Source organism: Micromys minutus, assembly GCF_963924665.1.
Source record: "Micromys minutus genome assembly, chromosome: 10".
NCBI classification, from domain to species: domain Eukaryota; kingdom Metazoa; phylum Chordata; class Mammalia; order Rodentia; family Muridae; genus Micromys; species Micromys minutus.
This window is the reverse complement of record NC_137979.1, coordinates 29508802-29520639: the sequence shown is the minus strand read 5'-3', so window position 1 is coordinate 29520639 and position 11838 is coordinate 29508802. Positions and strand designations below refer to the sequence as shown.

Genomic DNA, 11838 nt, shown 5'->3' with positions numbered 1-11838 from the left:
GGGAAAGGCTGAGCATGGTGAGGGCAGGAGGATCTTGAGTTCAGACCAGCTTTGGCTACAGAGTGAGACCCTATCTCAAACTTAAACAATAAGCAGGAGCAAGGAAAGGAGGTGTTGGGAGCAGGGCCACAGGGACCCACGAGTCATTTAACCCTCATGCTTTCAACAGACTTTCCCTCACATCTGTCGTGTGCCAGGCACCATTCAGGACTCATGTGCGTAAAAACCTGCCTATCACATAAGAAAATAGAAGGAAGAGATCAGGCATATAGCTCAATTAGAGTGCTTGCTTAGTATGCATGAGGTCCTGGATTTGGTCCCTAGGACTGCATAAGCCAGCATGATGGTATGGTACATGCTTACCTGTAATCCCAGCAATCAGGTTGAGATAGGAGGATCTCAATGTCAGTTCAAGGTCGTCCTGGGCTCTGTAAAACTGCCTTAGAGAGAGCTGTGGTGGCTCACACCTCTAATCCCAGCACATTGAAGGTAGAAGTAGTTGGATCTCTGTGAGTTTGAGGCCAGCTTCATCTACAGAGCAGCTAAGGATACCCAGAGAAACCCTGTCTCAAAAAGAAAATAGGAAGTTGAGGTTAAGCTCATAATTGAGGAAATGTTATGGGCTGGAAAATTAACTGGAAATCAAGCCACAGTTTGAAATGAAGGAAAGGGATGGCTGGGGAATATGGCTTCTTGTTGCTGGTCTGGGGTAGCAGCCTCTGCAACAATGGCCCTTCAGCAATGTGGAGTGTGGAATGATGGGAACTGTAGTTTTTCTTCCAGATTGGTTCCCAGGTGTTCACAAACCTTCCTAATACCCGGCCCATCAGATGGTTGGCAACAGTGCTTTGTGTAGAAGCAGAATGCAGCTCCTGTACTGGTGCTCCCTGACCCACACTCCAGGGACTTCCATGACAGGGTAAAAGTACCAGGTAAACATGGGCTCTACCTCTCTCCCCCACTTAGAAGCTCATTTCCAAGTTACTCTCATTTTCATACAGGGCTTTGAGGTAGAAATGGGATAGTGACAGAAAAGTCTCACAGCTTGGGAATAGCTCAGCCTGACTTTGGAGCCACACAGGGTTTGGCCACTGCTTCCAAGGGCCCTTCAGAGAGTCCTAGCTCAAGGCTATTTAGACAGTATGCCCGCCTTGGTGACAGTGAGCCTGTGAGAGTATTTTAGCTTCTCACACTCACCTCCTCCTTAGGTAACAAGGCCTACCTTGTACCTGAGCAGTAGGGGGGCTCTGCAGGCTTAGGGGTGTAGCTGGGACCCCAGAGACACATTGCTACAGATCCTGAGTCTTAGGATGAGGTAAGCCCTGGAAAGGAACAAAAGTCAAAGCTCTGTGATGCCCGTGATGCACCCTGGGCTAGAGTAGGATTTCCCTGAGGTAAAACTGCCCACTTGTATTGCTAGGGCCTAGGAAGATGGAGTTATGAGAAGGGAGGAAAACCAGAGGCAAATCTCTGGGAGAATCAGGAAGTTGATAACACCTGGGCTTTGGCGCCAGAAGAAGAAAGATTTTGCTTGTGAGATTTTGACCAAGTGTCATTAATCTCCGAGTTAGTTTCATTGCAAGAATCTAAGGAACCCAACGGGGCATGGTGACATGTGCCTTTAATTCCAGAAGTTCAAAGGCAGAGGCAGGTGGATTTCTGTGAGTTGGAGGCTAGTCTGGTCTATAGGGCAAAAAAGTCCTAGTCATCCAGGACTATACAGAGGAACCCTGTCTCCAAAGCAAAGAAACAAACACACAAAAATGATAGGAACAAGGTATGCTCTGGTCCCCAAGATTAGAGGGCCACTCCTAGGAAAGGCCAGGTCTCTTCCCTTAGAACTCTCTTCTCAAGTCACCACAGTCTCGAGTCTACACATGGCCTGGGAAATCCCAGAGCCTGGCTTATTGGCACATTGATGATCCATTTCCATGAGCAAAGGAACTGGAGCATGAAACTCAGAAGGCCAGAGGCAGACCATATTGTAATATTGTCTCAGAAAACAGAAGAGAGCTGATCTTTTCAGTTTGTTTTGGTTTGATTTTAGATACAGGGTTTCTCTGTATAGCTCTGGCTGTCCTGGAACTCACTGTGTAGACCAGGCTGGCCTTAGACTACCTGCCTCTGCCTCCTGAGTGCTGGGGTTCCAGTGTGCGTCACCACTGCCAGCTAGAGTCTATATGTTTAACGAACATCTCAAGTTGTTTTCCTGATCTCTTGGTAAGTGCTCAATAAATGGGTACTTTGCAGAGTCATAATTTACAGTATCAATATCTGTAGTTAAACAGAAATGTTATCATTTTCTTTAAGAACAATAAATAAATACAATGCTTTACATCTGGATAATTGAAAGGATATTTTGAGACTTTTAAAACTTTTAAAAAGACTCTGTGTGTGTGTGTGTGTGTGTGTGTGTGTGTGTGTGTGTGTGTGTTCATGTCTGTGTATCACATTTGTGCATGGTTCCCTTGGAGGTCAGAAGAGGGTGTTTAACCTCTGGAACTGGAGTTATGGATGATTGTGAATCTCCATGTGGGTGCTTGGAACCTGGGTCCTCTGTAAGAGCAGAAATTCTCTCATCTACTGAGCCGTCTCTCTAGTCCTGAGAATTTTCTTAAAGCAGCAGTTAGCCTCAAATATGAAACAATTTTTAAAGTCTAAAAGTTGTAAATGAGGTGTATGGATTTGGTTGGTTGGTTGGTTATTGTCCATCATAATCCCTCTCCCTTCGCTACCCCCAGGGTCTCTCTGTGTAGTCCTGGCTGTCCTGGAACTCAGTTTGTAGACTAGGCTGGCCTTGAATGCAGAGGTCTGCCTGCCTCTGTCTCCCAAGTGCTGGGGCTAAAGATGTGCACCACCACTGCCTTGAGGTATATGATTTAACTGAGTACTTTCCTTAGAGCTGGGAGTTCAGTTGGTAGAATTACCTAACACCCCCAAAGCCCTAGGTTCAGTCACCAGCACTATATAAAGTAGGTAAGATGGCACATACCTGCAATCCTAGCACTCAGGAAGTGGAAGCAGGAGGATTAGAAGTTAGTGCTCATCCTTGGTTGCAGAATGAGTTGAACTAGCATAGGCTGGCACACTGTCACAGGCAGACACATAAGTACTTTTCCTTCCACTTACTAATGTTTTAAAACCTTTAGAGACTGATCATCTACTAATACCTCCATTATGATGGGTAACTTCATCTCCAAAAGAGACTTCTGTATGGACTGTGTACTTTATAACATCTTCAAAAATTATGTTAGAATTAAATTGGAAAGCATGCATACTTTGAAAACACAATGGACTCCGATGTATATCCTTTGAAAATCTTGGAAGTAGTCATTCATACAAATTCTTATCAGTAATCTTATTCACCTTTATTTTTTTTTAAAGAGACAAAATCTCTCTCTATAGCAATGGCTGTCATAGAATTCATCATGTAGACTAGGCTGGCCTCAAACTCCCAAAAATTGACCTACCTGGAATTAGAAGTATATATAACCATGTGTCTAGCACCTTGTAAAATCTCTCTCTCTTCACTTATTTATTTTGTGTGAATATTTTGTTCGCATGCATGTATGTATACCCAATGGATCCCCTGGAACTGGAGTTACAGATGGTTGTGAGCCATTATATGATGCTGGGAATTGAACCCAGGTCCTTTGCAAGAGCAGCAAGCACTCTTAACTATTGAGCCATCTCTCTAGCTCCAAAAAAATGTTCTTTTTTGTTGTTGTTGTTGTTTTAAAGACAGGGTTTCTCTGTGTGGCCGTGGATGTCCTGGAATTTGCTCCGGCTGGCCTCACACTCGCAAAGATCCACATTCTTCTGCCTCCCAAGTGCTGGGATTAAAGGCATGCACTGCTACACCCAGCTTTTAAAAATCTTTATACCTACCTGTGACCAAGTATGCTTATCCTTTATGGCCATGAATTTTCTATGATTATTTTTTCCTCAAAACTTTTGTGTCAGTTCTGATATCATCAGATTATTTTTTTCAACTCATTAACCTGCTATGTTCTCCTCAGTGTGAAGTGGCTGACTTCAGTGAGGTGTGAACCCACCCTCCTGGCTTCTGCTCCTCGGAGAATTCTCTGCCGAACTGTGAGTCATGATTTTAGATGAGAATGTTAGTCCATTTTTGTTCATTGACTTCTTGGAAGAAGAGCATCTTTGTGTCAAAAGAGGGTTAGGCTGCATCTCCGTCTCACCCGAGTAGCATACATCAACATGGAATAAGCTACCTCTGAAGGCTGATTTCAAGTTTAACAGGGATCAGGGCTTTTGCAGTAAAATTCTCTGTGGTCCCAATTTGTTTAGAAGTGGGCTCTGGAACACTGATGGATCTTTTATTTGAAGAGATACCCACCACATTGGTCTCCACAGCTCCGCTTTGGAGGACTTAGTGGCCTATTCTACTCACCCAGATCTCAGCACAAAGACAGACCCTCAACTTGGCCCTCTTCCAGAAATAGTGACAAAAATCAATCATTTATGCACATTCTATAAAAATCTACAGTTATCACTTGCCCCTTCAGTGAGATCTATAAAAGCTTCACCTACATTATCACATGTATGTGCAAAATAACCCTTTCAAAGGCGATTTATAACAAAGTAGAGATTATCCAGAAAGTAAAACAAGCTGTTCAAGTACTTGGGTCCCCAGATTCTAATAGCAGCTTCCAATCTTAGTGGGGCTGCCCTGATTCCCTCTTGAGTCTCGTCCTGTCCCTTGTAACCTGCTAGGAGCTCCAATCTTGGCAAAGGGAAGCCCACAGTCATTAACACTTTTAGTCCAGGCATGTCACTGAGAACTTGCTCAGGCCAGCTGGACTTGTGTGACATAGACGCTTTATTCTCCAGCCCTGTGTTCCTCCACCCCCATTCTCTGAGCAATGAGGTCACAGAGTTACTTCCTGCTGCTTCAGGCACACTCAGCCAGCGCCAGCCAGTGAGTACCCTCAGCAGCTCCCCCAGCTTTCCACTTCTAATCACCACCAGGCTGACTGGGGCCTTGGAGTAGGCTCAGATCAAAGGGATGTTAAAAGTCCACACAGCAATGATGCTATCTTAGCTATTTCTGTATAAGAAATTATTCCAAAATTTAGTTGTTTAAAACAGAAAAGGAAGTGGATGAGATAGCTCAGCTGGAAAAGGTGTTCACTGTGTGAGCCAGAGGACTTGAGTTTGATCCCTGGAGCTCAAATAAAGGTGAAAGGGGAGAATCAACTCCATAAAGTTGTGTTCTGATTGCCCCCCCCATATACAATAGTGATACAAATAATAATAATTAATACATCTCTTCATCAATGAACTTGAGATCTCAGATTTCCTCTCATGTGGACTCGGGTTTTCTCAAGAAAGATATATTTCATTAATCTCTGAAAACTATATTTATCTTTTGCATGACCTTTAAGGCCATCACAAAGAAGAAAGTGTCCTTGAAGCAGTAATGGAAATACCAAAGGGAACATTTGTGGAGCCAGCAAAATGATGTGTCTGCACTATGACTTGTAGAACCGGGCTTCTTAACCCTTTTCTTTCTTTCCTTTTTGAAAAAAAGATTTATTTACTTATTATATATAAGTACACTGTAGTAGCTGTCTTCAGACACATCAGAAGAGGGCATCAGATCCCATTACACATGGTTGTGAACCACTATGTGGATGCTGGGATTTGAACTCAGGTCCTCTGGAAGAGCAGTCAGTGCTCTTAACTACTGAGCCATCTCTCCACTGAGCCATCTCTCCAGCCATTCTTACCCTTTTCTACTCAAGATTTTTTTTGTTACCCAGGGAAACATGACCCCATATATATTGATATATAAGGGTACAGAGGCAGGGCAGAAAAACTGTTCCAATGGCAAAGTGCTTGCTATGCAAGCATAAGGACCTGGGTTCTAGCCCCAGCACTGACATAAAAAGCCACACATGATGGTAGTATCTGTAATCTCAGCACTGGGGACAGGAAAACTGAGGATCCCTGGAGCTCATTGGCCAGCCGGTCTAGTTGAATCTGTAAAAAAAAAGGCAGGGGATGATTAACATTGACCTCTGACCTCCCCTTCCACATATGAACAGTGGCTCACATTCACACACACACACACACCAACAATATGTAAATAGACAAATCATTTGCTGAAATTAATCATAAAAAATTTATTTTGAACCAGTTCTTTGTAGTCACATAATTTAAGTACTTATTAAAGATGCATACATACTAAAAAGATGAGTGTGTTTGTTTATATTTACACTAGAATTACATCTTGGCAGAGTATTTGATGCTGATCCAGGACACAGAACATCTTCAACATGTTTCAAAGTTGACTGATACTTTGATTTTATAATTGTGAGTGCTGAGAACACCACTTTGCAAAAACACGGGGTTCAAAATGGTAAAAATATCGCTTAGGGCCATTTGAGAAATTGTTGAGAATTCCATCCTAATTGCAATTGCAGAGCCATTTAATCATTTTCTTAAAGAAAACTCAAGTCAACAATTCAAGTTACAGTTTAAAAGGTTCTTTACATTTAGTGTGTGTGTGTGTGTGTGTGTGTGTGTGTGTGTGTGTGTGTGATAGTGTGCATGTAGACATCAGAGGACAACTTTCAGGAGTTGGTTTTTCTTCCTTTCACCTTGTGGTTCCTGAGCATTGAACTCCTGTTGTCCGGCTTGGCACAAAGCACCTTTGTCTGCTGAACCCGTTCAACAGCCCACTAGCAACAATTTTTAAAACCACATATCTCGACACTGTACATCCTGACACAATTCAACCCAAAGATATACTAAGATGGTGCTTGTGTGCCGAGGAACAGTGGAAGAGAAACATCAAAGTCTTTCTGCTGTTAAACCTTTCTGTTTCAGTAAAACCGGAAATCTCCCTGTTTCTATGACTGCTAGCATCCCCAGGTCTCAAATCTGAGCTGAGGCTGTTGAGCCTGCGCCGTCATGTGGCATGAGGCATGCGCAGTGCGGAAGTGCAAATGCTCTCAATCTAGAACCAGTGCCTCAGTGAAGGTGTGCAACAAAACACAGCTGAGGACGGCCAGAAAACCCTCAGACTTGTTGGTGGTTTGATTTTTTAATTAAATTTTGGTGGTTAATTGGTGTTTGTTTGTTTGTTTGTTTGTTTGCTTGTTTTTACTGTTGCCAAGTTTTGGGCCCACATTCAGTCACGTGATTCCATATGGGCCCAAGACCTCCAGTTTAAGAAGCAGGGCTCCAGACCACTTGTGCTACCTGCATGGGCCCACCTCTCACACTTGTTCAAATTTCCGTGTTCGGGTTTCCCTCTAGGCTTTCTCACTCAGACCCTGGGAAAGAAAGAGGTAGGAGAGCAGGGAAACCGATCAACATGCTTCACTGGGAAGACAGATGACACAAGACCTGTGCCTGATCACACTCCAGCCAGATGGGGGTTAGCCTGCGCACACAGAGATGCAGGCCGGGCGTTGAAAACCACCAGCCGTCAAAGCTGAGATCCCGAGGGCCCGCCTTTAAATTCCCCAAAGCAGAACTGAGAACAAGGGACAATACCCGTGGGCCAGAAAGGCCAACGATTGTTCCATCAGTGAAGAACAGAATGGGAGCAATGCCTGAACAAGCACCTCTAGCAGAAAGGCACGTGGTCCCTACAAGGCAGTCAGAAAGTTTTCCTTCCGGTGTTTGCAGTCAGGAGGGATGCTGTCCCGACCCGCTGTTTCCCTCCTGTCACCTTCCGTGACTCTAGTTCAGATTTGCTGAGATTGACAGAGCTGCCAGAGGAGCCAGCCCGGCTGTCTGGTGTGCACAGTTAAAAATAATCTTTAGTTTGCTAAGCTGGCTGCTGAATATCTGCGGCTTTAGTTGATGGGCAATCTTCTTGCTGTTATATGAATTTAAAAACGACTGCCTCCTCAAAGCACTGTTGTCCTGACGGTAGCCTGACAAACTGACCCCAACCCAACCCAACCTGTCACCTCCAGAGGACACACACCTCAACTCTGATCCCTCGGACTCCAAGACTTCCCATTTACCAAAAGATACCCCGAAAACCAGCTTGAACATAGGGTTCAGCAAGAGAGCCTCATCATAGTTTATTTTTGTTTTCAAGAAGATTTCTCTGCTTCAGCCGCCTGGGGGGGGGGGCAGGTACAACAAAATGACAGAAATGAAAACACTGAGCCACATTAAAATGCTCCGCCAGCGACAGCCAAATCCTAAGCCTTTGGAAAATAAACTGACGGCAAGCGCAGCTGCCCTTTTGCTAGCAACAGGGATTGTGGGCTCAGATTGAAGGCTCTGGGCTTAAGCCCAGGAGTTTAATGATAATGATGTTGGTGATGATGATAATTATCATCATAATAGCTAACCTTTATTGAGGACTTTCTGTGTGTCAGACGTCGCATAACACATACAATGTGTTTATTTCTATCTGTTTCTCTGTATAACATCTACACGTAGATAGCAAGAGCCTCCTTTGATTTTTACTATATTTCTGTGAAAGAGAGCTTTGGTAGAATATCCTTACCCCATTTGAAAGAGAGGGAAGCCGAGGCTTGGAGAGTGTTAATAACTTGGCAGATGATGAGTTTTAGAACCAGATCACTCATGATTTATTCTCAGCCCTTATTCCGATCTTCTGAAGAAATATGCCAGGATATACTGAAGAGGTAATTGACTTCCATGCTTTGAATGTATCCCTAGTTCTATGACCTCAGTCTCCTTTTCTGTGAAATGGCTCATCTAATGTGCTCCTTGTTCTTATAACTCACCTTTGGGCATGAATCACAAATTAAAGTTTCTTTAAAAGGAGGAAATTTACTCAAAAGATCCATGATATAGTAATGTCAAAAATAATGTTTATGTTTACTTGCATATAACAAAAGCAATCAGCTCAAACCAACTTACTGGGCATTTGCTTTTTGTGGTGCTGACTCAGGGCCTCACCTTACTCCATGAGTTACTGGAGGGTTTTGCTGATGTGTTTTGTCGTGTGTATGCATTGTTTCTATTTACTTCTTATTAGTTTGTGGGGGATGTCACAGCACGCATGCAGAGGTCAGAAGACAACTTTGGGAAGCCAGTTCTGTCCTTCCACATTTACATAGTGTGCTGGCAAAATTTTGTGTCAACTTGACACAAGCTGGAGTCATTTGGCGTGAGGGAACATCTGTTGAGAAAGTGCCCCCTGCTCCTGTCAGATTGACCTGTGGGCCAGCCCCTTGCTCCTTTGTTTCCTTGATTGATGGGGGAGGGACCATTTGACTGTGGGTGGTGCCACACCTGGGCTGGTGGTTCAGGGTTCTATAAGAAAGTAGGCTGAGGGCCGTGGCAGCCATCTTCCAGTTAACTCGCCAACATGACGAACACAAAAGGAAAGAGGAGAGACACTCGCTATATGTTCTCTAGGCCTTTTAGGAAACATGGAGTTGTTCCTTTGGCTACATACATGCGAATCTACAAGCAGGGTGATATTGTAGACATCAAGGGAATGGGCACTGTTCAAAAAGGAATGCCCCATAAGTGTTACCACGGAAAAACTGGAAGAGTCTACAGTGTCACCCAGCATTCTGTGGGCATCATTGTAAACAAGCAAGTTAAGGGCAAGATTCTGGCCAAGAGGATCAATGTGCGGATTGAGCACATCAAGCACTCAAAGAGCAGAGACAGCTTCCTGAAGCTGGTGAAGGAGAACCATCAGAAGAGAAAGGAAGCCAAGGAGAAGAGCACCTGGGTTCAGCTGAAGCGCCAGCCTGCGCCACCCAGAGAAGTCCACTTTGTGAGGACTAATGGAATGGAAAAGAGACTGAGCAGCTGGAGCCCATTCCCTATGAATTCATGGCCTAATGTACAAAGAGAAATAAAGAACCCAGACTACAAAGTCTTTTCTTTAAAAAAAAAAAAAAGAAAGAAAGAAAGAAAGAAAGAAAGAAAGAAAGTAGGCTGAACAAACCTCAGAGGAGCAAGCTCATAAGCAGCACTCTTTCATGGCCTCTGCATCAGCTCCTGCCTCCAGGTCCCTGCCCTATCAGAGTTCCTACCCTGATTTTCCCTCTGTGACAGCACTGTGGTGTGAAATCCTAAGCTTAAACAACCCCTGTCCTCCCTGAATTGTGGTCCTGTTTTATCGCAGCACAAAAACACCAAGACACATAGGTTCCAGGGAGTAAACTCTGGTTTGTGATACAGAGAAGCAGCACCTATACCCACTGAGCCCTTGTCCTGCTTCACTTTCTATTGCTGTGAGAAACACCATGACCAAAAGCAACTTGGGGAGAAAAGTATATTTTCTTTTTCTTCTCTTTCCCTCCAGTTTTCAAGTTCAAGTCCAGCATCAACAGAGGCAGAGCAGGAAAGCTGCTTACTGGGGTGCTCGCCAGGGGCTGGTACAGTCTGGTTTCTTGACAACCCAGGACCACCTGCTCAGGTGTGGTACTGTCCATAGTGGGACCTCCGGTGCCAATCATCAGTCAAGAAAATGCTCCCATGCATCTGTCCACAGATCAGTGTGATGAAGGCGGTTCCCAGGTAAGGCCCCCGCTGCAGAAATAACTCCAGCTTGTCTTTTAATTTATTTTATTTTTAAAAACTGAGTATCTCACTCTGTAGCCCAAGCTGGCCCAGGACTCATCCCTGTTTATTGCTTTTATTACTTTGAAGGGTGACTTGAAGTGTTGGTATGTCTAGAGTCAGGGATTCAAGGGATGTCTCAAGGTAAATTGTTTTTGGACAGGGTTTTTATGTATAGCCCTGGCCATCCTGGAGCTTACCATGTGGACCAGACTAGCCTCAAATTCAGAGATCTGCCTGCCTCTCTGATGGACTCTTACTCTTTATCACACAGCTCTGCTTCTTTGTGCAGCGGTGCCTCTGCAGTGTCTAAGCTTCATCCTGTCCCCACCCCAATGCCCACCCCTGCACACCAGATGAGATTGTTCTAAGTGTCTCCTGCTTCAAGGTGTGAAGAATGAAAGCTGTACTCAAATGTCACTGGGACTGCTCTTTACTTAACTCTGATTTCTGAGACAAAGAAGATAACCTAGGCTAAACTTGAACTCAGTCATCTTGCCTCAAGGGTTTGTTAATGCACCCAGCTCTCTGCTGACATTTTAACTTTGGGTTCTCATGGGCTCACAGCCTCTAGGAGTGCCATCTTAAGCCACTCTCTTCCAGGCTAAGCTACTGTGTTATGAAGCTCACACATTCCATTTTGGATTTGTTTGTTTGCTTGCTTTTCTTCTCTTTGCTTTTTCTTTTCTTTTCTTTTTCTTTTCTTTCTTTATTTTTTTAATTTTTGAGACAGGATCTTACTATGTCCTGAATTTACTATGTAGACCAAGCTGGCCTCAAACTCAGGGATCTGTCTGCCTCTGACTGCCTCTCAAGTGCTAGGATTAAAGGCATAGGCCACTATACCCAACTTGGAGTTTCTCTCTTGAAGGACACTTCAGTTCCAAGTAAGAGGCCCCCTCCATTCATCCTTGTAGTAGAGATTGGAGGAGGGTGGTTCCACTAGAGGTGATGAATAGTCAAATTAGAAACTGATGCTAAAGTTGGAACCTGTAGGATTTGCTGATAACCTGTCTGGCGGAGCATGGCTATTATCCAATGCTTGAGAGGTTGAGACAGGAGGATGGCAAGTTGGAGGCCAAGCTGGGCTAAATAGTGAATTAGAAGGGGAACAAGAGGCACATGGTAAAAAAATTAACAAAAATTCCAAAAGTAGGGTCAGAATGGCGCTGCCATCCTTAACCTCACTTAGATTTAGTTCCTCTTCAACATCACTGCTGAGACACTGCAAATGTCTCACGGGGATGCCACAGCACAAATACTGTCACCTGCCTCCACCTGCCTCTTTAGACTTCT

General features: G+C 44.2%; 1 pseudogene across 1 annotated transcript; it reads left to right on the top strand.

Moving 5' to 3' along the window:
* The first annotated feature begins 9331 nt into the window (after positions 1-9331).
* LOC308425745 (large ribosomal subunit protein eL21-like) lies at positions 9332-9819 on the top strand (annotated as a pseudogene). The gene has a single exon. The product of its transcript is annotated as a large ribosomal subunit protein eL21-like (transcript).
* Positions 9820-11838: the final 2019 nt, after the last annotated feature.